Source organism: Squalius cephalus, assembly GCF_949319135.1.
Source record: "Squalius cephalus genome assembly, chromosome: 7".
NCBI classification, from domain to species: domain Eukaryota; kingdom Metazoa; phylum Chordata; class Actinopteri; order Cypriniformes; family Leuciscidae; genus Squalius; species Squalius cephalus.
The window spans coordinates 6,654,753-6,682,692 of record NC_137128.1 but is presented as its reverse complement, the minus strand read 5'-3'; the positions used below and the strand labels follow the sequence as shown (position 1 = coordinate 6,682,692).

General features: G+C 43.1%; 1 protein-coding gene across 1 annotated transcript in view; it reads right to left on the bottom strand.

Annotated features, from left to right (window-relative positions):
* The window catches only part of LOC307161663 (NLR family CARD domain-containing protein 3-like), a 339,467-nt gene that overhangs the window by 55,008 nt on the left and 256,519 nt on the right, over nt 1-27,940 (bottom strand). The window lies entirely within an intron of this gene.

The window sequence follows — 27,940 nt, the reverse complement described above, 5'->3', positions numbered from 1 at the left end:
TTGATGTAATTTCTATAGATTCTGTTTTAGCATTAGAATGATCTGGAGTTATTAGAGTTCTGTCTCTGCATGTTAAAAAGTTAATATACTTGAAAACATATAGGCCTTCTGGAAAAAAACAACAACAACAAAACAGGTAAAGACCAGTACAATCTTGTTTTAAAATTGAGCTGGTTATTTCTCTCCAGACAAGATTTTTTTTTCCTCTCCAGTTAAGTATCTTTGGATGAACTGAAGATGAAAGGTTGCTCCCCTGCTTCCTCCTAAAGAGCACACCTTGAGGCACCCAATGTAGTGATCCCAAATTAAGCTAACAATAACAGACTGCAATTCTCCCAAATGCCCAGCAGGTCTATGATCCAGCTGATGCCAGAGAGCAGAAGCTATCCTCTGTAAAATAGCTGCAGAACCAGATTTTTGGACATCTTTGGCGCTTTGTGTTTTTCCAAAAAATCCTTCCCAGTTTTTCTGTAAAAGAGAGAGATTGTTTTTAGCACTTTATATTTACTGGATTTGTGTATCTCTCCCTTTAATTCCAGCTTTTTTCATTTGAGAAATACTGTTTCAACTGGCCCTTTCTCTTTTTTTCCTGTCACTTTGTCATCATTCTGATTGTTCCCTGTTCCCAAGCTCAAATAATGTGATCTCATATACTATATTGCCAAAAGTGGGGACGTTTACATGCACATGAATTTTAATGACATCCCATTCTTAATCCGTAGGGTTTAATATGGAGTTGGCCCACCCTTTGCTGCTATAACATTTCAAGGAAGGCTTTCCACAAAGTTTAGGAGTGTATTTATGGGAATTTTTTGACCATTCTTCTAGAAGCACATTTGTGAAGGCCTGGCTCCCAGTCTCCACTCTAATTCATCCCAAATGTTCCGACACTTAATGTTCTATCTGGTTGAGGTCAGGACTCTGTGCAGGCCAGTCAAGTTCCTCCACACCAAACTTGTTCATCCATATCTTTATGGACCTTGCTTTGTGCACTGGTGCGCAGTCATATTGGAACAAGAACATCCTCAAACTTTTCCCACAAAGTTGGGAGCATGAAATTGTCCAAAATGTCTTGGTATGCTGAAGCATTAAGAGTTCCTTTCACTGGAACTAAGGGGCCAAGCCCAACCCCTGAAAAACAACCCCACACCATAATCCCCCTCCACCAAACTTTACACTTGGCAATCAGGCAAGTACCGTTTTCCTGTCACTCGCCAAACTCAGACTCGTCCATCGGATTGCAAGACAGAGAAGCGTGATTCATCACTCCAGAGAACACGTCTCCACTGCTCTAGAGTCCAGTGGCGGCGTGCTTTACACCACTGCATCCCACACTTTACACCACTGCATCTCATACTTTACACCACTGCATCTCATACTTTACACCACTGAATCCCACGCTTTACACCACTGCATCTCACGCTTTACACCACTGCATCCCACGCTTTACACCACTGCATCTCACGCTTTACATCACTGCATACCACGCTTTACACCACTGCAACCGACGCTTTACACCACTGCATCCCACGCTTTACACCACTGCATCCCACGCTTTACATCACTGCATACCACGCTTTACACCCCTGCATCCGATACTTTACACCCCTGCATCCGATACTTTACACCACTGCATCTCACGCTTTACACCACTGCATCCCACGCTTTACACCACTGCATCCCACGCTTTACACCACTGCATCCCACGCTTTACATCACTGCATCCCACACTTTACACCACTGCATTCCACCCTTCACACCACTGCATCCCACGCTTTACACCACTGCATCCCACGCTTTACACCACTGCATCCCACGCTTTACACCACTGCATCCCACGCTTTACATCACTGCATCCCACGCTTTACACCACTGCATCCCACGCTTTACACCACTGCATCCCACGCTTTACATCACTGCATCTGACGCTTTACACCACTGCATCCCACGCTTTACACCACTGCATCCCACGCTTTACTCCACTGCATCCCACGCTTTACACCACTGCATCCCACGCTTTACATCACTGCATACCACGCTTTACACCCCTGCATCCGATACTTTACACCCCTGCATCCGATACTTTACACCACTGCATCCCACGCTTTACACCACTGCATCTCACGCTTTACACCACTGCATCCCACGCTTTACACCACTGCATCCCACGCTTTACACCACTGCATCCCACGCTTTACATCACTGCATCTGACGCTTTACACCACTGCATCCCACGCTTTACACCACTGCATCCCACGCTTTACACCACTGCATCCCACACTTTACACCACTGCATCCCACGCTTTACACCACTGCATCCCACGCTTTACACCACTGCATCCCACGCTTTACACCACTGCATCTCACGCTTTACACCACTGCATCCCACGCTTTACACCACTGCATCTCACGCTTTACATCACTGCATACCACGCTTTACACCACTGCAACCGACGCTTTACACCACTGCATCCCACGCTTTACACCACTGCATCTCACGCTTTACACCACTGCATCCGATACTTTATACCACTGCATCCCACGCTTTACACCACTGCATCCCACACTTTACACCCCTGCATCCGATACTTTATACCACTGCATCCCACGCTTTACACCACTGCATCCCACGCTTTACACCACTGCATCCCACGCTTTACACCCCTGCATCCCACGCTTTATACCACTGCAACCCACGCTTTACACCACTGCATCCCATGCTTTACATCACTGCATCCCATGCTTTATACCACTGCAACCCACGCTTTACACCACTGCATCCCACACTTTACACCCCTGCATCCCACGCTTTACACCACTGCAACCCACGCTTTACACCACTGCATCCCACACTTTACACCCCTGCATCCCACGCTTTACACCACTGCATCTCACGCTTTACATCACTGCATCCCACGCTTTACATCACTGCATCTGACGCTTTACACCACTGCATCCAACGCTTTACACCACTGCATCCCACGCTTTACACCACTGCATCCCACGCTTTACACCACTGCATCCCACGCTTTACACCACTGCATCCCACGCTTTACACCACTGCATCTCACGCTTTACACCACTGCATCTGACGCTTTACACCACTGCATCCCACGCTTTACACCACTGCATCTCACGCTTTACACCACTGCATCCGATACTTTATACCACTGCATCCCACGCTTTACACCACTGCATCCCACACTTTACACCCCTGCATCCGATACTTTATACCACTGCATCCCACGCTTTACACCACTGCATCCCACGCTTTACACCACTGCATCCCACGCTTTACACCACTGCATCCCACACTTTACACCACTGCAACCCACGCTTTACACCACTGCATCCCACGCTTTACACCACTGCATCTCACGCTTTACACCACTGCATCCCACGCTTTACACCACTGCATCCGATACTTTATACCACTGCATCCCACGCTTTACACCACTGCATCCCACGCTTTACACCACTGCATCCCACACTTTACACCCCTGCATCCGATACTTTATACCACTGCATCCCACGCTTTACACCACTGCATCCCACGCTTTACACCACTGCATTCCACGCTTTACACCACTGCATCCCACGCTTTACACCACTGCATCCCACGCTTTACACCACTGCATCCCACACTTTACACCACTGCAACCCACGCTTTACACCACTGCATCCCACACTTTACACCCCTGCATCCGATACTTTACACCCCTGCATCCGATACTTTACACCACTGCATCCCACACTTTACACCCCTGCATCTGATACTTTACACCACTGCATCCGTGTCTGAGTTGCTGTTGTTCCCAGTTGCTTCCACTTTGTTATAATACCACTAATAGTTGACCATGGAATATTTAGTAGCGAGGAAATTTCGCAAATGGACTTATTTCACAGGTGGCAACCTATAATGGTACCACACATGAATTCACTGAGCTCCTGAGAGCGACTCATTCTTTCACAAATGTGTGTAGAAGCAGTCTGCATTCTTAGGTGCTTGATTTTACACAATTGTGGCCATGGAAGTGATTGGAACACCCGAATTCAATGATTTGGAGGGGTATCCCGCAACACTTTTGGCAATATAGTTTAGCTCTTTTGTTTTTGCAAAGAAGTAAGTCATCAGCTCAGTGCTGCCACTGCCAAGATGGGTGAAAGAAGAAGGCCGAAGGCAATACTGAATCTCATGAAATGGTCAAACAACTTATCACCCAGAATGCCCTTTAATACAGTCTTACCATTGTACACAGCAATCTGCCACAGTGACAGCAGCTTTTGTGTCACTTCAGTAATTTGTCCAGCAGACATTCACACATTGCACATTGCTTTCTTTTCTTATTCACTCTGTGATCTTTTTTTTTTTTTGTAACTAACACGCAGGCTTATTGCATGTAGTCTATTGGAAATGGGTAAATCATGCTCAATGGGAGCCTTAAAAAATGAAAAGGCATTGTAAAGGCCTCATTGTCCTGCCGTCTTGCCATTTCAGCATAGTATGTAGGCCTATAATTTGTTTTATCATACCCATAATATCATGAGTGCAGCTTTATCTTGTTTTACCATTGCCCTTGGGAATGTGTCACAGACAATGCATCACAATTTTGATTAGTTTCCCTCCAAATCAGTTCCTGAATGTATCCATAAGGCTTAACAAAATCCAAGGATAAAGTGTCAGTGTCGCAGGAAAGACTCTGATGAGTGTCAGGTACAGAGAATGGTCATAGATGTGCCCTGATGCTTTTGAAAATCGGCAGCTCATCTATATTAAATGATACCACTAGTGTTGTTATTCTCCCTGTTATCTCCCTCAGGTAGTGCTGAAGCTGCTCTACTACATTAAAATAAACACACTCCACAATGGTGCTGGAAGAGATCAGGCAGTGGTGTTCAACGGACAATGTTTAATCACAACAAACAATCTTTCTTATAGGACAGATTGACAGATAGATGTAGACCTTTAAGAAACAGTTCACACAAAACAGAAATTATGAAATGTGTTGTGATTGCTTAGCTGGCCCAGTGTGTTGTGATTGACAGTGTGTTCGGGAAACGTCCTGCCCCTCCATAACAGTGAGTTCTCCATAAAATGTGCAGATAAATGTTATTATTATTATTATTATTATGCATTTTATTTATAGGCGCCTTTCTTGACACTCAAAGTCACCATACATCATCAACAAGACAATGACAATATTTAAGTAAAAACAATGAAATAAAATACAATTAAAAAAGACAATGCAGTTGTGGTCAGAGGGAGTAAGCTATTCTAAACATATGGGTTTTGAGTTTGGATTTAAAATGTGAGAGGGAATCAGTATTACTGAGTTCCAGAGCTGAGGAGCAGAGCAGCTGAACGCTCTGCTCCCCATAGTAACAAGGCGGACACGGGGGAACAGTGAAATGGATGGAAGAAGAGGATCTGAGAGTGCGAGCGGGTGTGGGTATATGGTGGAGGTCAAAAAGATATGAAGGGGCGAGATTATGAATGACTTTAAAAGTGAGAAGTATTTTATAGTTGATACGCTAAATGATGGGGAGCCAATGGAGCTGTTGTAAGATGGGTGTGGTGTGATGAATAGAGCGGGTACGAGTGACAATACGGGCAGCTGAGTTTTGGACCAGTTGTAGTTTATGGAGGGTTTTATGCGGGAGGCCAAACAAAAGGGAATTGCAGTAATCTAAACGAGAGGTAACTAAGCTGTGAACAAGAATGGCAGTGGAGTGAGGCATGAGGAAAGGACGTAGACGGTTGATGTTTCGAAGATAGTAGTAAGCAGACCGGGTAATTAACATGAGAGGGAAAAGAGAGGGTGCTATCGAAGATGACACCCAGACTCTTAACCTGAGGGAAGGGGGGATGAAGGAGCTATCAATGGAAAAGTTATGGAGTTTGTTTAATGTTTTATTGCTATTTAATTTGAGGAAGTTTGAAGTGAACCAGGATTTTATGTCAAGAAGACAATTGGTAGTGGAAGTGGAAGTTTTGAATTAGGTTTGGTTGAAAGATAGAGCTGGGTGTCATCTGTGTAGCAATGGAAGTAAATCTGATATTTACGGAAGATGTAACCAAGGGGGAGAAGATAAATAATGAACAGCAGGGGCCCCAGGACAGAGGCACTCCTGTGATTTCAGGGACTGAATGAGAGGTGGATGATTTTAACTGAGTGCGGCCTGACAGATATGAATAAAACCAGTTAAGAGGTGTGTTAGTGATACCAATAGAGGAGAGTCTGTCTAGAAGAATGGTGTGTGAAATTGTATCGAAGGCCGTACTCAAATCAAGTAGAAGGAGAATGGATAGTAAACCAGAGTCAGCAGCTAGGAGAAGGTCATGAGTGCTGTTTCTGTACTATGAAGAGGACGGAAACCAGACTGGAACTTTTCATATAAATTATTATAGGACAGATAAGAATGGAGTTGAGCAGCAACTATTTTTTCAAGAATTTTGGAGATTAATGGTAGATTTAAAATAGGACGAAAATTATTAAGGTTGTTGGAATCTGGACCAGGTTTCTTAAGAATGGGAGTTACAGAAGCTGTTTTAAGAGAAGAAGGAACAATTCCAGGTAAGAGAAGAGTGAATGATGTCTGTAATGAGAGGGGTAAGAAAAGGGACAGTGGCCTTTACAAGAACAGTAGGAAGGGGGTCTAATCTGCAGGTTGAAGATTTGGATTTCTGAATGAGTTTGGAAATTTCATTTACTGAGGGTAAGGTAAATGCTGAGAGTAAATGGGTGGGAGAAAAAGAAACTGAGACAGGTGAGTTCGGAGCAGAAGTAAACATAAGTTGCTGGTGGATGTGTTCAATTTTTAAAGAGAAAAATGATAATGTAGTATTACAAAAATCAGAAGAGTATAAGTGAGGAGGAAGTGGATCCAGAGGTGTTGTGAATTTTGTAATGAGGGAAAAAAAGGGCCTTTGAATTTCCCTCACTTGAACTGATTAAACCAGAATAGTATGTGGATTTAGCTTTAGAAATACAATCTTTGTAAAGAAGAAGTGGTTTGAATACATGTCCTTGTGCACAGTGAGACTGATGTTCCTGTAAAGTCTTTCGAGTGGTTGTCCTTTTGTTTTTAAGTTTCCAAGAGTGGGAGTAAACCAAGATGTAGAGAGAGTAAATGAGACAGTCCTGGTTTTGAGTGGAGCAAGGTTAAGGAGGTTATTAAGGCTATTGTTGTAGTGAGAGAGCAGTTCATCCACGGTAGAAAAACTGTCGGCACTGGGAAGGCTATAGTGAGGATAAATTGCCCAAGTTGATATCCTTAATATTTCGGAATGGTATAGTACGTGGAAGATTAGATTTGGAGAGTGAAAGATTAACACTGAACGAGAGCAGCATACGGTCAGAAAAAGGGAAAGAATCTGCTTTACAGTTAACAGGTGTAACACCTGAACAGATTCAATCCAAAATATGTCATTTAATGTGTGTGGGAAAGTTGGTGTTATAATATGTTTTGACAGCCTTAGGAAGGTCAAACAAATGAGTTTTGGGAACGTGGAAAAAACAGCGTCTCTTTGACAGAGACAACACTGTCTTCTTTAATACAGCTCATCCAGACCTCCTTACTTTTTTTTTTTTTTTTTTGTGTATTACGTGGACGAAGATTATTTAAATGAGTAACATTATGACTTCATAAAGCCCGGAAAAATCCCATTGTAGTCCAAACGAGCCGCTCGTCGTAGTTCTTGAAAAGGGGATTCTGTTAAATAAAATATCTCCCTTTGGAGTGACTGAGGTTTGCAACCTTGAAGATCTTTTTAACGCTCAAACAACTACACACTAACTAATAGGACCCCTTTAAAACTGTTTAACAGTTTTTGTCTACTTTTCATTGACTAAGGTCAGATGATCTTTAGAAAAAAACACACTACAGTAAAGTTGCATAACAAATGCACACATTTTTCCCAAAATGGAAATACTCCACGACCATGTTTCTCCACACAATGATTTGATTTTGTCCTGGGACACACCATGCTCGTTCTCACTGGCTCTACTCCTTGACTCTAACGTCTTATGAAGTGGACTGGGCTCTATAATACTCCTACAGGGGAAAGAAAGAAAACTGGACACTGGCCCAGATTAACCCACACTGTTCTCCTTCACAAAATGAATTGATTTACTGAGACACGAGCCTAACAAAACTGTGTTAAACAAAACCCAAAAATGTGAACTGTATAAAAAATAAAAGCCCTCTCCGAATGGTAACAAATGAGTTAGTTCTGCATAACAAATGCTACTAATGAAGCTTCTTTATGCAAACAACACATTTCAAGATGGAGCTTGATTATATCACACAAAAAACAGCAGCCTTCTGCAGAAATCATTCCATACTTAAAAGTCCCAGAAAACAACCTCCCACCGTCAAAATTCTTGTAATCAGGATGTGCATAAAACACTAACACTGTCATCATGCAAAACGGATAAGACGACAACATTGTCAGCAGTTTTGCATCCAGCGGTTAATTTGCCATCTGCTCCTCCTGAAGGGTGATAATTACCTAGAAATAGGATGAGATGGGCTGTTTTTCAGAGTAAGAATGAGGCAATATATATGCATAGAAACCCTGTGAAGCTCTTTGAAGGTGTTTAAGACTTTCGTTAAGCCTGTTGTTGTGTCTTAAAAACATGCTGATAAAAGAGTGTCTGCTGGTTTACGGCTCTTTTATGCGTCTCATCTGGTTGGTGTGTTTGCAGGTGGATTGTTTGTTGCGGTCGCATTTGCCGCACGTGACTCGAAAGTTTTCTGGATGCTCCATTAATTGGATAATTAGCAACTCCACAAAACTGTTGTTTTTCAACAGTATTCTGATATTTTTTCTAAGTAACATTCAAATCGAACACATTTGGATATTGTAGGTGTTCAACAAGCAGGGGTGAGCGGCGCACATTTATTCATATTTTAAGGTGACGTATTTACATTGTACTTACTAGTAATATTAATTAACTACATGTACTTACTATAGAGTTATGGTTTGGTTTAGGGTTAGTTATTTGTAATTATGCATCATTTATTGTTAGAGTAGGGGAGAGCGGGGCACAACCTAACACTTTTACTTTCTCAGTTTGTGTAAATCCACTTAGGGTTCAGAGTATTTATTTTTCCCCACATGTCTAGTATTGTGTTGTTTTGTTTTATTATAGAGTGTATACTTTTTTCTTGTTTTACCCCGAAAGAATGGAAGTGAAATGTGACAACATGCCCCATTGGTGAGGTACATTTTAACATGACCATATGAGAGATTAAAATGCTATCTGATCTAATCAAAAAATATACAAGGCAAACTAAACTATTTTGTCCATACAATACAATTATTAACTTTTTCATATAAAATTGTAAGAGCCATTTGGTCTTTATTTAAACCTTATGTAAGTGTGTGTCCAGTAGGGGTCTCTCTTTTGGGTAATTGGTTGCTGCATATAGGTAGGAACCTTCCTTCAGGTGACATGTGTTGCTGGAGGGAAGGTGCACACAGTTTTTTGACCGCTAAGCTATGCTACACTGTATGCCATGCTGAGGAAATCTGTATTGGTGAAGGACTTGGAACTGTGGATTTATTGACTGTTTGTTGGACTCTTGCTTACTAGAAATGAGGACCAGTCACGGTAAAATAAATCTACAATGTAAGCATATTAACTTGGTGTGGACATTGCAGTGAATAACACCCAAGCGAGCGCGTCCATTAACAAGCACCTTCCAGCAGCCATCAGCTGCTTAAAGTAATTGACTTGGCTGCTTACATTTAGTCAAAAAACTATTTTTACTCAAAAGGAACTGAGTTTACCTATTTTTGCATTGGAGTCTCATCATCTGTTGAACGAGATTGAGTGGAATATTGGAGGAACTTTGTATCGATTTCGTTTACATCTGAGATCAGCTGCGGCCACGACAGGAGGACATCGCATATCTGTGGATTATATGTGTGCGTCTTTGCTTTTGGGTCAGGGACCATCTACCAGCGCATGGAAAGATACTGGAGCTGCTCTACAAACTTCAGCAAAGGAGCGAGCTTTTGTTCATATGGCGCCCAACGTGAAGAGGTATGTTTAGTAGCGCTACTTATTGTTGAATGGCCATTTAACTTTCTGTGCACACAACATGGGGACATAAATCCAATGCATTGGTGGTCAAAGAGTATAACTAACTTTGCGAACTAGATTCACTGTTGCTTCGATTGTGCTTTGAAAACGGTAGATTATGGAGCCTGCTGAAACTGAGCACAGGCCTATGGAAGCGCTTCAGTTGAACAATGGCGTTTTTACTGATGTTGATGTTCAAATGGACAAACAAAAACGTGTTGTGAAATTAACTCCTAAAGCGTTTGTAGAAAAGGTTGAAAGGTTGCAGAGTGATAGAAAATCTGTATTAACTAAAGCTACTAATTTAAGGAAAAAGATACAAGGTCTGATGCAACAAAGAAATGTAAAAGAGGTGCAAAGTGCTTTTGTTGATCTTTTGGATTTGTGTGATGAAGTAAAAGGTATTCATGGTTCTTTGATGGGTATGTTACCTGAAAGTGAGAAGGAAAAACATGACACATGGTTTAAGGCAAAAATGATTGTAAATAATGATTTTATTTCTGAAATCAAAATGTGGGTATCATGTAATGAAAATGTTGAAATTACTACAACTGAGGTCATGAATGACAATGTTGATGGGGTCAATCCAGATGATAGTATTTCAAATGTTGGTAGTAGACATCCAAGTAAAATGAGTACAAGCAGTAGTGTTTCTTCTGCCAGAATTATAGCTGAGGCAAATAAGGCTGCACTGCTTGCTCGTATGTCAGCTTTAAAGGAAAGACAGGACTTGGAGGAACAAGAGCAGATGATTAAGAGGAAAAAGGAGCAACTGGAACTAAAAGCAATGCTATTAGAATCCAATGCTAAACTTGCAGTTCTAAAGGCCGCTGAAAGTCGCAGTGTTTCTAATGCCTCTCATGTTGTGAAGTCTCAATTGGAAAAGGAAGAAGGGAAAGCATCTGCAACCATCTTAAATCCAATGGCAGAGGAGTTTGAACTTGTTGGCTGTAGCAAAACTGCAAATAAAGTACCAGCAGTGGATCCCTCTTTGATGTCTTCTGTGCCATATCAGGAAATTCGTCAGCAGCCTTGGCATGAATGTATGGACTCAGAAAGGTGGAATTCCCAGCATGCATTAGGAGACACATCAGTTCAACCTCATAGACCTTTTGTATCTGAAATGATTCCTCGACCCACATCAGTTCAATATGGACAACAAGCATCTGAAATGATTCCTCGACCCACATCAGTTCAATATGGACAACAAGCATCTGAAATGATTCCTCGACCCACATCAGTTCAACATGGACAACAACCATCTGAAATAATTCTTCGGCCACAAATGCAGAGTCAGTATGGTGACATTGGCACTATAATGCAAAGGCAAAATGAAATAACATCAGCTCTTGTCCAACAGCAACGTTGTTCCTCTTTACCAGCCAGAGATATACCTTTATTTGATGGAGATCCTTTTCAGTATGTTTCGTTTATCAGAGCATTTGAAAAGGGAGTGGAGGAGAAGACAAGCGGTAGTGATTGTTTATATTACTTGGAACAGTTCACCAGGGGGCAGCCACAAGAGTTGGTACGTAGTTGCCTGCACATGACTCCGGACCTTGGATATGCTAAGGCAAAACAGTTGTTGCAAGAACATTTTGGCAATAAGTACAAGATTGCCACTGCTTATCTGGAAAGAGCCTTGTCTTGGCCCGCAATAAAAGGCGAGAATGTCAATGCTTTGCAATCGTATGCCCTTTTTCTGCGTGGTTGTTGCAACGTCAATGAGGAATTGCAATACCTTCAGGAGTTAGATATGCCAAGCAATATGAGAGCTATTATGTGTAAATTGCCTTTCAAGATCAGAGAGCGGTGGAGAACTGTCGCACATAATATTCTGGAAAATACTCAATGTAGAGCTTTGTTCAAAGATCTTGTGAATTTTATTGAAAGACAGGTGGGCATCCTAATGGATCCTTTGTTTGGTGACATTAGGGATCTGCCAACTATCACAAGACCTGTTAATCGACCAAGGCTATGTCCAGAAGGCAGAGTTAAGGGAAACATCTTTGCCACTAACATTGCACCAGTGGAATCTGGTGAAACCTCTAAGAATATGAGGACAGAATTGCCACCAAACAAATCTAAAGTGATTCCATTATGTGTGTGGTGTGCTAAGCATCATGTCCTGGAGTACTGTCAACAATTCAAAAGGAAGAAGCAAAGGGAAAAGATGGACTTTCTAAAGGAGAAAGAGCTTTGTTTTGGTTGCTTAAATGCTGGGCACATGAGTCGTAATTGTGACAAACGGTTGACTTGTAGGATATGTAGTCGGCACCATCCCACTGTGCTTCATGTTGACAGATATACGGCCAATTCAGAGGAGGCGGATGCATGCAAGTTCGTAGGATCTGCCGAAACATGTGGTCATACAGGGGCCGGAAAAGATCGCTGTCTGCTTTCTATCTTACCAGTTCAAGTCAAGGCCAGTAAAGGAGATCAGATAATCCAGACGTATGCATTCCTGGATCCTGGCAGTTCTGCGACTTTTTGTACTGAAAGTCTTATGCAGCAGCTTAATCTTTCTGGTAGAGGAACTCAATTTCTGTTACAAACTATGGGACAGGAAAGAGTTGTATCAGCATACGCACTCTCAGGTTTGGAAGTGTCTGGTATTGATGGTAACATCTTCTATCAGCTCCCACAAACGCTCACACAGAAACAAATGCCTGTAAGTTCTGACAACATTGTGTCTAAAGGAGATTTGTCTAAGTGGCCTTACCTGGCAAAGGTTAAAGTTCCCCGCATAATGGCTAACGTTGATTTGTTGATTGGAAACAACGCTCCTAAGATGTTAGAGCCTTGGGAAGTCATAAACAGCCATGGGAATGGCCCTTATGCTATGAGAACGGCATTAGGTTGGGTCATCAATGGTCCTTTGCATGCAGGTAGCTTTGAGGCTGAAGACTGTTCTGCAGTGGTTAACAGGATTTCTGTGTGTAGATTGGAAGAGATGTTGTTTAAACAATACAACCATGACTTCAATGAAAGAGCTGCAGAAGAGCAAGGATTGTCAAGAGAGGATATTAGATTTTTGGAGATTGCAGAGAGTTCTGCCAAGCTTCAGGACAACCATTATACCTTGAAGTTACCCTTTAAAAAAGAAAATGTGTATCTTCCTAACAATTTCTCTGTGGCAAAACAGCGGATACTTGGATTGAAGAGGAGATTCCAGAGAGATGATCAGTTTCATCAGGAGTATGTATCATTTGTAAATGAAATGATCAAAAATGGATATGCAGAGCAAGTGCCCACTCATCAGCTTAAACGTGAGAGCGGAAAGGTGTGGTACATTCCTCACCATGGTGTACGTCATCCCAAGAAGAGGAACTTGCGGGTGGTTTTTGATTGTGGTGCTGCATTCAATGGAACATCTTTGAATCAAGTCCTTTTACAAGGTCCCAATTTCACAAGCACATTGATTGGAGTCCTCTTGAGGTTTAGGCAGGAGTCTGTAGCGGTCATGGGTGACATACAATCAATGTTTCATCAGGTTTGGGTGGCAGAAGAGGACCGGGACTTTATCCGTTTTTTGTGGTGGCAGAACGGAGATTTTACAAAAGAAGTGGCAGTGTTTCGCATGAATGTCCATCTCTTTGGGGCTGTCTCTTCTCCGAGTTGTGCTGCCTTTGCTTTGAGAAAAACAGCCGATGATCATCAATCTGAGTTCCGAGAAGAGGTTGTTCAAACTCTCAAAGAAAACTTCTATGTAGATGATTGCCTTAAGAGTGTGGCTTCTGAAGATGAAGCAGTTTGTTTAGTTAATGATCTTTCCATTCTTTGTCAGCGAGGAGGTTTCACTCTGACAAAATGGAGTAGCAACAAGCGCACTGTCCTGCAAACCATTCCCGAGGAGCACCGAGCCAAAGAGTGGAAGGAGCTGGATCTGGACAGGGACAGCCTGCCGGTTGAGAGAGCACTTGGATTGCTGTGGTGTGCTGAGACTGACTCATTTAAGTTCAAAATGGAGGTCCAGGAGAAGTCCTGCACAAGACGTGGGATGTTATCAGTTTCCAGTTCAGTATATGATCCACTTGGATTTTTGGCACCAGTTGTGCTGCCTGCTAAGATCATGCTACAGGAGTTATGTCGGAGGAATTTCGGATGGGATGAGACTGTGCCCTACGACATTTTGCGTGACTGGACAAGGTGGTTGAAGGAGCTGAATGCACTGTCTGAATTCAAAGTTGAGAGATGCGTTAAGCCCATAAGCTGTGGGTCTTGCATAAATGCTCAGCTTCATAATTTTTCTGACGCAAGTGAACAGGGGTATGGCACGGTCACTTACCTTAGAATCCAGAATAGCAACGGTGACATTCATGTTGCCTTCCTCATGGGCAAAGCCAGAGTAACACCTTTAAAGGTCATCACTGTTCCCCGTTTGGAGTTAACTGCTGCTGTGCTTGCTGTTCGTGTTGACCTGATGTTAAAGAAAGAGTTGAGGCTCCAGTTGCAAGAATCTGTCTTTTGGACAGACAGCACATCTGTGCTCAAGTATGTCATGAATGAGGACAAGCGTTTTCATACTTTTGTTGCGAACAGAGTCTCTATTATCAGAGAAAGCACAAAGACATCACAGTGGCGATATGTTGGCTCAAAAGAGAATCCAGCTGATGATGCATCCAGAGGAAGGAGGGCTGGAGATTTTATTAAGAAAAACCGATGGATAGAAGGTCCCAAGTTTCTGTACAAACCAGAAGAGGAGTGGCCCAAAAACCTTGTACACACTGCAGTATGTGTAAATGTGAGAGGGAATCAGTATTACTGAGTTCCAGAGCTGAGGAGCAGAGCAGCTGAACTGTCGGCACTGGGAAGGCTATAGTGAGGATAAATTGCCCAAGTTGATATCCTTAATATTTCAGAATGGTATAGTACGTGGAAGATTAGATTTGGAGAGTGAATAAAATAATGGCATTTTTTTTAATAATTAATGCAACAATGTTTTTTTTTTTTAACATTGACTCTTAACATTGATTTTTCTTATGGTTTCTCAATAGAATTCATAAAAGTATAGAATAGAATATCATATTTCTAATAGGGGCTCATTGTAACGCAGTGTGACAACATGCCCCGCCTGCACAACTGGGGTTTAAACCGAGCGAGTGCTTTCTGCTGGTCAGATCAGCATTAAAGGGGACATATCATGCTAAATCCACTTTTTTAGCCCTTAAATGCATTTTGTAGTATATTTGGAGTGTTTAGAAGTACAGAAAAGTTGAAATTATTCTATTCAGGTGCTTCGTTGATATCTTTATATTCTGTTTTGGTCTTATTTTTCAACTTGTTCCGATTTTTTCTGTTCTCTATGACAGTGGTTCTCAACTCCAGTCCTCGGGACCCGTTGCTCTGCACATTTTGTATGTCTCTCTTATCTGACACACTCAGTTCAGTTCATGGAGTCTCTCTTAACGAGCTGATGATCTGATTCAGGTGTGTTAAATAAGGGAGACATACAAAATGTGCAGAGCAGCGGGTCCCGAGGACTGGAGTTGAGAACCACTGCTCTATGACGTTTTGTGAACTATTACGTCACAGTATTTGCAGCGGAACTGCCAAATAAGGACATTGACTTCCAGCCCAACACTTCGAGCAATCCGCCATTTTTATTTCTCGCTGCAATTTTGTAGTCCAAGCTAAAAGATGCAGAAGTTACGAGAGGGTAAGTTAAAATGTTCGGTTGTTGGATGTAGTAACCCACACGCTTCATTACACCGTCTAATGTAGATGAACTGCCGCGCTTGTGACAGGGCCATGGACAGGGCGCATGTTTAACTGAAAGAACGAGCAGAGAGAGAGAGAGACCCGGTCGCGCGCACGCACTCTCTCTCTCTTCGGAGCCAGGCGAAAATGTAAACAAGACACCGTCTCCAAACTAGACGCTGTCTTGCTCTCTCTCCCTCGCACATATTAATCAAAATAAATCGACACGGTGGTAAAAGGTCGGAAGACCAAAGTTTCATGTGTAAATACAGTAACACACCATTGCGATACATCCATATGAAGACGTTGTTCTGCAGGTTCGTCGTCTTCATTTTCATCTCGCTCCGGCTCCAACTCTGGCTCGAACATGTAAGGCTGGCTGGACAAGTCTTCCGTTGTTGACATTTTGTTAATAACGTGTGAATAAAAAGTTTCTGTGCCGCTAGATAATCGTATCTCTGCTATCAAACTACAAAAATGGCCGAACGGGGTGGAGTTGAACCGAGTGTTACCTCTGCAACCTGGAGAGGGGGCGGGGTATGAAGTGTCTCAATTGTATTTAAAGAGACCGCACCAAAACGAGTTGCTCTCAGACGCACACCAGAAAAGGGGTAGAAAAGGGGCCTGTGGAGCTATAATAATGAGGAATTCAGACCCAAGCATTGCAGTTCCGCTTTATATAGACTACAAATGTATGATTTATATGTAAAAAGGAACGATTTAAAAGCATGATATGTCTCCTTTAAACTGTTAAATAACAGATATAAGATTAAAATAATATCAGATTTGTCTCATTGTATATAAACACAAAAAATAGAGATGAAAAATTAACATAAGTAAGAAATTTACTTTTGCTATGGATAAATAAATATGATATCCTTTATCAGATAATATAAAAAATAAGATTTCAGAATTTTGGTGCATTTTGTCTCTATAAAGTGTTGATATGGCAACTAGTAAAGACACTCAGTTTCGTAATGCTGGCACGTGTGAAAAGTTTTAAACCATGTGTGTTACAACAAGCCCTGCGTTAGTTTTTCACCCCTAACACTGTGTTTTCAGGACTCTCAAAGGCGGGAGAGAGATCGAGTTAAGTGATAAATGTCCTGATACAAGAAGTCTAGTGGTTTCTGTTAAAGGAGTTGATGGAGAGACACCTCATGTCACGCTCTTAGGATCTCAGGCCTTTGAGGAGAGACTGTCCAAGAAGAGCTTGTCTTGGGTCAAAGGTCCCGGTGCAAAGCTGTCATGGCTTGTGGTTTGTTGGTCATCTGGTCTGCCTAATGGCACATAATCCTGTTTGTGTTCATAGCTTTCAAAGCTTTTCTCTCATTTGCTCTGTGATTTCACATGCGGATGGAGTCTGACAGTACTGAGACAGTTGTCTACATCAGTACATCAGTAGATTTGGCAGTGGATGTTCTCGTCAGCTGTTGTCTGTGTGTGTTCAGTGCAGGAGCACACTTGCTCTCACATCAGAGACTCATGGCTGAAGAGCTGCACTTTCAGGTGCTGATCAGGTGTTCAGTTCAAGTTTGAGGAAGCACATGTAGTTAAAGGGATACTTCACCTCTGGGAAGATGAATGTGTATTTAAAATAGGTCATTTAAGTAGAAGAAATGTGAAGAAATTTTTTAATTTGGAGCTTTCTAGACTGAGAAAACCCAGAAAATGTATTTTTGGCTTATGTGGATGAAAGACAACAACTCCCAGAATGCACTTGCTTCGCTGCCTTAGGGGGCCACGCCTACCGGTAAGGGAGCGCAGTTGAAAACAAACAACAAGGCTAGCCTACGTGATGAGTTTGCCAGGGATTTAGAGATCGCCCAAAATGTCCGGGATTCGGCTTTTGCGTTCTACAGTCGCCATTCATTCATTATGTTTACTGTGGCGAGCAGGACGAGGCTGACGGCCGCGGGAGAACGGCGCGAGGCCGGTGGCGTCATTACTGAGACGCGCCGGGTCTCGCATCTCTCACGGAGGAGCGGGAATTTTCTTAGCAATGGTAAAACGCACATCAACCGATCACTTGTTTAGCGTTCATGTAAACACTACATTCAGATTCACCAATCGGAATGAATTCAGTTAGATTGAAACAAAAGGTGTGCATGTAAACAGTGAATGGTGACCGCAGAACGCAAAAGCTGAATCCCGTACATTTTGAACAATCTCGACTGCCGGACAAGTCCGGGAAAAGGAGGATGGTAACCCCTACTTACTCAGCTTTCTCCTACTATTCAGCTTTCTCCACAGAACAAGAGCCTGCTAGCTTAGCTTCCAAAGAAAGACGGCTGATACTGTGTACATTCTGTGAGTGAGATCCCACCTCCTATGGGCGGGCTGAAAACATGCGGAACAACGCCTTCTACTGGCTGTAGTCTCTAGCCTCTGGCCAGAAAATCCTCCGATGACGCAAAATGACGATTTTTGCGTCATCGGAGGATTTTTTCCAGACAAAAAATACATAAATCTCTTGTCTCAGGGGGATATGAGGGTGGAAAGCATGGTAATTCAAAAATACTACAGGTTTTCTACTAATACAAAGCTTAATGCTAAATCCTGAAGTATCCCTTTAAAGGACAAGTTCGGTATTTTACACTTAAAGCCCTGTTTACAGATCGTTTCTGATGAAATAGAACGGTTGAGATTAAAATGTGGACACATGCTGCTGTCCCGAGAATTTTAGGTATATTTCGCTTCTCCCCCCCACCTACACAATGGCAGCCTATGGGCACTGGAACAATCCTTCCTAAAACGCATTAAACTTTCGTTTACAAAGACGTGAAACTCACCGAGTGGTCAGGGGTGTTCACTGATATGCTCACACAAAAATCGCTGCAAAAGATGCTTTCCAACAGGTTTTATCGTAGTTTTTGTCTCCTCCATTGACTTGAATTGAATGGGCTGTGTGCGGTACGGTATTACTCCGCCGCTTCTTCTTCTGCTTCTTCTGTGTATTCAATTAAATGCCAGTGGTTTGCTTGTAATTGGCAAAGGTGCATTATCGCCACCAACTGGGCTGGAGTATTTATTATTCAAGCTCTCAACGGAAGAATCTGCGGGTGTGAGACGTTTGGAAAAATAGATCCACAGTTTTACAACGAATGGTAAAACACCTGTTGGAAAGCATCTTTTGCAGCGATTTTTTTGTGAGCATATCATTGAACACCCCTGACCACTCGGTGAGTTTCACGTCTTTGTAAACGAAAGTTTAATGCGTTTTATGAAGGATTGTTCCAGTGCCCATAGGCTGCCATTGTGTAGGTGGGGGGGAAAGCGAAATAAACCTACAATTCTCGGGACAGCAGCATGTGTCCACATTTTAATCTTAACCGTTCTATTTCATCAGAAACGATCTGTAAACAGGGCTTTAAGTGTAAAATACCGAACTTGTCCTTTAAGAAGAAGATACTCAAGGCTCAGGTACACCTAGGCCCAGTTTCACAGACAGGGCTTAGACTAAGCCAGGATTAGACCATAGATCAATTAGGACATTTAAGTAATTTTTATAAACATGCTTAGAAAAAAAACATTACCGATGTGCATCTTAAAACTAAAAAGGCACTGATATATTTTTAAGATCAGTCAGTGCAAGTTTATTTCAGTGGAAACAGCTCAGACTTACATTTTAGTCTAGGACTAGTCTTAAGCCCTGTCTGTGAAACCAGGGGTATATGTTCTGCGTTCAGCTTCATTTTGCACACACTCAAGTCTCAACACCTCAAATCATTCACAAATGCAGTGTGGAGCATTGTTCTGAATCCCATCCAGACGATTTTTGACGAAAACGCGTTTTTCTTAGCTTTTTTCCCAAAATGTTTATTTCACTAGTTCACACTTACAAATAAGTCAGATAGAATAAATGCGTATTTGGCGTGCTGTCCGAGGAGAGGGCTCCGGGCTCGGTATTCGGCCCGAACCCAGAGTACTCCCCCCGTATTCCTGGCTGTAAAAGATTGAGCCAAGAGTGAGGAGTCGGGGTGGTGGAGGGATGCTGGAAAACTGTCAAGGAATGTTAGGTGAGTTGACAGAGTGGATATATATATATACTTCTTGTCATGCTGATTAGGGTAGACATAATTGTTTGATGACGAGTAGATTGGATTGATTATTTAAACGTGCTCCTCCCGAACTTTGTTTATAAAACATAATTTCACTAGTTCACACTTACAAATAAGTCAGATAGAATAAATGCGTATTTGGCGTGCTGTCCGAGGAGAGGGCTCCGGGCTCGGTATTCGGCCCGAACCCAGAGTACTCCCCCCAAAAGCTGCAAATAAATGCCGGATAGCCGCCATGATGATGTTGGTGACCCCCCCAAAACTTGCAGAGTGAAAAGCTAACATGGCGTCAGATGGGTGTGCCTCTAAGGTGGTAGGCTGGGGATGGTCATATGTGATGTACTTCTGCGGAAGCGGAGGAGAATGGAATAACCACTGCAGTGAAAGCAAGTTGATGGAGAACTAGCTCTAGAATTGACACTGCTGCGGCAGTGGATCAAACTTACTTTGGCTTGCTATCCAACTAGCTGATAGCAAAAGGACGGAAGGGTAAACACTGCTGCGGGGAACGGAGCTCCAGCAGTAGAGGAGGAGATGCTGCTGCTGCAGTAGACCAAACTTGCTTTTCAAAAGCTTTAAAAATATCTGAATTATTTGGACATAGAACTAAGCTCCTGCGGGAGCAGAGTAGATGACACTGCTGCGGCAGTGGACAAGTTTGGACGGAGTAATGGAGCTCCTGCGGGAGAGGAGTAGATGACACTGCTGCGGCAGTGGACCAAACTTGCTTTCAACTTGCTTTTAAATATCCAAAACAATTTTGGACATAGAACTGAGCTTCTGCGGGAGCGGAGATGACACTGCTGCGGCAGTGGAGCAAGTTTGGACGGAGTAATGGAGCTCCTGCGGGATCAAAGTAGATGACACTGCTGCGGCAGTGGAGCAAGTTTAGATGGAGTAATGGAGCTCCTGCGGGAGCGGAGTAGATGACACTGCTGCGGCAGTGGACCAAACTTGCTTTCAACTTGCTTTTAAATATCCAAAACAATTTTGGACATAGAACTGAGCTTCTGCGGGAGCGGAGATGACACTGCTGCGGCAGTGGAGCAAGTTTGGACGGAGTAATGGAGCTCCTGCGGGAGCAAAGTAGATGACACTGCTGCGGCAGTGGAGCAAGTTTAGACGGAGTAATGGAGCTCCTGCGGGAGCGGAGTAGATGACACTGCTGCGGCAGTGGAGCAAGTTTAGACGGAGTAATGGAGCTCCTGCGGGAGCGGAGTAGATGACACTGCTGCGGCAGTGGAGAAAGTTTAGACGGAGTAATGGAGCTCCTGCGGGAGCGAAGTAGAAGACACTGCTGCAGAAGTGGAATAAGTTTGGACGGAGTGACAGAACTTCTGCGGGAGTGGAGTAGATTAGCTGTGGTGGACTTGGTTAACTTGCTTTTAACTAACTAGAGCCAGTTGGGTGGAAAAAGGGGCTCCTGTTGGAGGAAGAGGTGATGCTGCTGTGGTGTTGGGAATGACTTGCTTTCAACTGAGATCTGAAAGGTGAGTGGGACGGAGATCTGAGCTCCGGCTGGAACGGAAATAGCATTGCTGTGGCAGAAAAGCGAGGTAGGATGGGAATGGCTCCTGCAGGAGTGGTAGCCTGTAGGGTTGGGTGTATGAGGAGTTGGAAAGGAATTAGCTGATGAGGGTTCGTTGGGCTGCTTTGATATGGAAGCGGTTTGAGCGGATGTAACTTTTGAAGGCTTCCGATGACCAACGGCCAAGTGATTGGATCTGCTGCTGAGAGAGGCCTTTTTGACCAGCTGTGGTTGCTGCGCCTATGCGAATAGAATGGCTGGAAAAGTGGTCTGCTAGGATGCCTGAAAGGAGCAAAACGGATTTAAGGTGTTTTTGGAACCAGAAACGTGTAACAGGGCGGTTGGAGTCGTCTGCGAAAAGTGGGTCAGAAGGGGATTTAGACTGTGAATTCCTGAAAAGCAAGTAGGCTGAGAGAGTTTGGTATGGTTGGATTGGTGATGAGAGATTGAAAATATATATGAAATGGCCTTTCCTGGTTTGATCTGTCTTACTTTGCTTAATGAAGTAGGAGATGGTTTCGTTGTCTAGCACTGATAGATCTGTTGTTGTGGGGTGAATTTTTGGGTTAAAGCTGGAAGTGATGGTGAGTTCTGAGCATCTTAGAAAACCGAAAAAAGCCAAAATGAACATAGCGTCCAGTGTGCGGGCCGTGTTGGTGGAATGGTAACCTCTGCGGAGGGTGGAGATGCATTTAGTGAGTATGTCTAACGTTATAGGTTTCCTGGCATCTGGGCGGGTGGGTTGGGTTTTTTGGATACCTTTGATGAGCATTGATGTCTGAGAATTTGCTATCTCTGTGGAGGGTGAACCAAAAAGGAGTTTGTGGAAGAATTGGATTCCGCTTAGATAACCCTTGATGGAGCCGGCCTTGAGGTTCTTGATGCTGTCGAGATAGGTTATGAATGAAGTGATGGTGAGCAGAGAAAAATTTGGAAAAGGCAGCTTGTATATGAAGTGAAAAGACTGAAAACACTTCCATGCGGTTAAGTAGGAATGGAGGTTGCTGGGTGAAACGGCTTGAAGAATGGAATTAAGAGAGGCATCGAGAAGTAGTTTCAATGGGTGGTTTATGGGAATATCAGCTCTGAATAGTGAGGTACTGGGGTTGGAAATGGGTCCGCATCTGGTGCCAGCAGCCTGAATTTCTGGAAAGCAAAACGAGAGAGAGAGTCAGCTATTTGATTTCTGGAACCTGGAACATGTTTTGCAGTTAAAATGAATTGATCGCAAGCTGCGATCCAAATGAGGCGTCTTAGGAGAGGCATTAGTGCGTGGGAATTTGACCGGCCTTTATTGATGCAATGCACAGTTGCTTCGTTGTCGCAGTGTACCATTATGCTGTTTGTTGACCATTCTTTACCCCACAGGAAAGCTGCTACCACTAGAGGATACAACTCGAACAGCGCTGAGGATGTTAGTGACTGCGGTGAGTCTAACAGCTGGGCGGGCCATGTAGACGCGAACCAACGGCCTTGGTAATACCCTCCGAAACCAATGGAGGGAGCTGCGTCAGTAAACAGTTGGATATCCTCAGGGAGAGAAATCAGATCATTATAGAAAAAGGACAGGCCGTTCCATTGTTTAAGGAAAGTTATCCATAAACTGAGCTCATTGCAACATGAAGTAGTTAGGGAGATTTGGTCCTCCAGCGCGTGCACTGATGATGCGAGGAAGAGGAGATGTGAGATGAAAGGGCGGCCTTGCGGGATAATGCGCATCGCAAAGTTTAGGTGGCCGAGCAGAGATAGTAGCTCTCGTTTAGAACAATGTGGATTTTCTAGGAGGGTGGATGCGACCAGAATAATCCTGTCGATTTTTTTTTTTTTTCTTTGGGTAGTGAGGCCTGGAAGTTAACGGAGTCCAAATTAATGCCCAGAAATTCGATGGATGTGGCTGGACCCAAGGTTTTGTCTTGGGCGATTGGAATCCCGAGCTCAGCGAAGACTTTTTGGACTGTGAGAAGATGCGCGGCTGGGACAAGGTCAGGCGGTGAGATGATTAGGAAATCATCTAATAGGTGAATTAAGTAGGGTATTGAGTAGTTATTGGAAAGAATCCAACAAATGGCTTCTGATAGCATGTCGAAAATCTTGGGGCTGCTTTTGCAGCCAAAAGTTAAACGGACAGCGAAGTAGAATTTTTCTTGCCAGCGTACGCCGAACAAATGCCATGAATCTGGGTGAATGGGCATAACTTTAAAAGCAGAGGTGATGTCGACTTTAGCAAGCCAGGCGCCGTAACCTGCGTCTTTAATCAAGGTTATAGCTTGGTCAATGGTATGGTAATTAAGAGAAAATTGTTCCAGCGAAATAAGGCTGTTTATGCTTGGAAACGGGGAGTTGTGTGGGGCTGAGAGATCGATTATTAAGCGTTTCTTGCCTGAAAATTTTCTGGTAGCCACTCCAATGGGGCTGATGCGGAAACACACGAAAGGAGGATTGTTGAAAGGACCAATCATAAAGCCTGATTCGATTTCTTTTTTAATCAGGATGTCGACTGAGTCGGGTTCAGCGAGAGCGGACTGGAGATTATCACATATGATACTTTGAGTGGGGAGGCTTTCAACGCCGGGTTTGAAACCGTGCTCGAGACCAGACAGTAAATAGTTGGTAAAATCAGTGTTGGGGTGGTGGGACAATTCAGTAGACAGACGAGAAATATTCACAGGAGTCGACAAGTAATTTTTTGAATCTTTATTTACGGACCTTTTAACAGGGCATATAGTGCAGGCATGAGCGCCGCCACAATAGCTGCAAATATGCAAATAACGGCAGCGTTGACGTGTGCAACGTCCTGAGTTGAAGTTATTGCAAACTTGACTGTTGGATGAGAAATTTCTTCTTTTGGAATCGGAGTCGTTGAAATTGATGTTTGCTGGCCGTGGGACGTAACTGGTTGATTTTTCAGCTGGTGATGGATCTGGGCGGGGAGGATGGTTAATCAAGGGACAAGCTGTGGTGGAGTGAGAAACGGATCTGCAAACCGCGCAGGATATGTTACGGCAGCCTAGGAACACTCAATTGTGTAGTTCTGTGTCTAGGGCGCCCCAGTAAGGGCACTGGTTCCACTGGGCTACGCGGACGGCGCACTTTGCAGAGAACAATTTATGGTAAGTATAGAAATGGGTTCCTCCGTATGATAGTGCGAGTTCTGCGATTATCGCGAGATAATCGTTTAACTCTCTTCTCCTGTGCGGTAGTGCGGCACAAATTATTTCGCTATAACGGCTGAAAGCAATAGCAAATTCAGAGAACGAAAGAATGCGGGATGAATTATTAAGTGGGTTTTTGAGGGTGACTTCAAAATCGCCGCAGTCGATTTGACGGTTTGAGACAGAGGGAGGAAGTAAAGAGAGAAGGGAAGATAAATCGATATCCACACCTGTGAGGATCTGAGCTCTGATGTTACTGGCAACAGGGGGCGGTTCCACAGCTGTAGCGTTCGGCGGGACGGGCAACGGCGTTGCGGAAAACAGAGTGAAAGGAGAACGATTTTGAGAAAAAGTTAGGAGGAAAAAACCCCGGGGCCGGGGCCGTTTGTGGAGGCAACCTCACACTTGGATCGACCCCTGGAGCTTGTGGAGGAACAGAAAAGGTGGGAAAGAAAGGGAGCTGGGGAGGTAGAAATGGTGTCTGGGCCTGCGACTCTAGCTGAGGCAGCCTCGCGCTAGAGTCTGGAGGTGGGGCTGCAGGCCACGGACAGGGGAACGAGTTGGAAAAAGAGACAGGAAAATTATATGGTAGCTGAGCCTGCGCCGTTGGTGGAAGCATACTCACGCTGCCGGCTGTTTCGTTTAGAAATGGCGTTGAGACGTGGGGCGCGGTGCTGGAGAAAGCTGCGGTCTGTAGCTCGGCGGAGCGGAGAGGAGACTGGGGCCTGGCAGCGGCGGCGGAATCTGGGGCGCGGCTCAAGCTAGCTGAAGGCCTGCTGCGCCTGACGCTCGCGGAAAACTGGGCCCTGCGCGAGAGGGAGTAGGAGTTTTCTGGGAACGTGCCTTTTTTGTGGATTTTGGAGACGGGAAAGCAGACTGGAGTGAAACAAACAGGTTGTACAGTTGTGCTTTATTCATTCTCCTGGAAAAATGAACATCAGCGCTGATTAGCACTTGTCTCAATCCCAATACTGTCCATTTTTCTATTGCAGGAATGGTCGGTTGTGCTGAAGTGTAGGATGAAGCTGGAGATGGTGGTGGAAATCTTGATGGTGGAGGTGAGGGCAAGCCATGGCGCCTCGGGGTACGGGAAGCGGCTCGGCTAGGCCGGCGGCCTCGCGATGTAGCTGGAGGTTCAGCTGCGGTGTCCTGTTGAGCCTGGGAGCTCGTTGCAGTGCTGGGAAACTGCGATGGATCCTGGGCAGCGAGGGCGTCGTCATCAGACGGGAAGAGTTCGACTTCGATCTCTGACATTACAACAAATGGGCAGGACCAAATGCTGGAAAACTGTCAAGGAATGTTAGGTGAGTTGACAGAGTGGATATATATATACTTCTTGTCATGCTGATTAGGGTAGACATAATTGTTTGATGACGAGTAGATTGGATTGATTATTTGAACGTGCTCCTCCCGAACTTTGTTTATAAAACATCATTTAAAAAAAAAAAAAAAGAAAAAAAAGGTTGACTATTGACTGCTCATACAACAAAAATATTCTGGCGGCCATGAAAGTTTTGTGAATATGATAAAAAATGTAAACTTAAAAATAAAATGCTGATGGAGAAAGAGTTCATTATTTCCACAATGTAACTACATTTAATTCTTAATTTGTAAAAAAAAAAAAGGTTTTGTCCCTTCACGTCATGTGCTGTAGTTCATCACTGGTTTGAATATGACGTAGATAGAAAGTGTAGGCTCTGATTTGTCAGTTTTAAACACTGCCATTTAATGTGAAGAATTAAAAAAAAAAAATTGCAACACTTTACAATAAGGTTAATTAGTCAACATTAGTTAATGTATTGACGAACATGAACTAACCATGAGCAATACATTTGTTACAGTATTTATTAATCTTTGTTAATGTTAGTTAATAAAATCCAGCTGTTCATTGTTTGTTCATGTTAGTTCACAGTGCATTAACTAATGCTAACAAATACAACCTTTGATTTTAATAATGTATTAGTGAATGTTGAAATTAATATTAACTAAGGTTAATTAATGCTGTAGAAGTACTGTTCATTCTTAGTTCATGTTATCTAAGGTATTTAACTAATGAACCTTATTGTAAAGTGTTACCAAAAGAATATTATTAAAAAACTGGGCAAAACAACATAGAACAAGATACAGAATAACCCTACAGAATTAAAATATCAATATTAAAACAAAAAATAAATAAATGTCATGTCCTTTTCTGGCTAATGTCTAGCCTGGCTGACACCAGACTCTTCTCAGTCGTAACTGGGTCTGGGGAAGCTTCATTCACAGCCCATTTCCAAAGGGACATCACCAACGGACGTCGCTCAAATGCCTCTGGGCGCAATTGGATAGACCTAAAACCAATCAGAGCGATCGTCATCGTGTAAAGCCCGCCTCAACGTTTGTGATTGGTGCCAAGATTTGGAAAGATTGGAAATGGGCTTGAATGGGCTCTTGGCCAGACTGACTTGCAGAGTAAATCTAAATTTGCCGGAAGTTCGATGGGGTTTTCCCAGGCTAGCTAATGTATTCATAATAAGGAAAATGCAAGAGATCAGTTTCTTTGTGTTTAAGCTTTTGAGCTTTACTGCTGTTATAGTCGGGATTGCATGAACTGTGGCAGAAATGTGCGGTTCATCATACTGGAACTTTTAATATCTCTGAAGCTGTGGTCATATTTACCATTGTTCGGCAAGTTTTCACAGCCAAAATACAGTCATTTCATATATGAATATGAATCCATGTGATTGTGAATTTCACGTGAGAGTGAAAGATTTCAAATTGGATTTAGGCAGGTTGCAGCTTTACAAGGCAAAATCAGCCATCAAATACACCAGCTTTTTATTCCATACCAGATTTAGACAGATGAAGAAAGTGTTTTTCCCTCTGAAATGCATCACATCTGTGTAGTAAAATGGGTTACGAATGGAGTTTCATGCTGACTTGACAGTATATAATAAAAATGCACCGATATGAACATTCTGCAAAAACTGGCCAAAAACAATAACAATAACAATAAATAAAAATTCTTTATATTTGAAAGCTGATAACTGATATATTGGCCGATAAATCTAAATCCAAATTTTTATATAATTTTTGAGAGCCTGATTATAAAAACAAAAGTCTCATGTCCCAAACACAAAATTATAGTGTTCTCATGATAACTGTATGTAGCCGATATGACAGACTTGCGCTGCACATGTTGCACTGAACTGTATTTTCCTTTTTTCAAGTGATTTCAATCATATTTCAAGCAATTCAAAACCATCATGGCGAACAGTGCACATCTGAAGTGTCTCCATAATTCATAATTTATAGGCTTTAAAATATCGGCCAAATTTTCTTATCGGGCCGATAACATTAAAAATGAACATATATCGGCCAATAACAATATGGTGGACGATTTATTGTGCATCCCTAAAAACAATACAA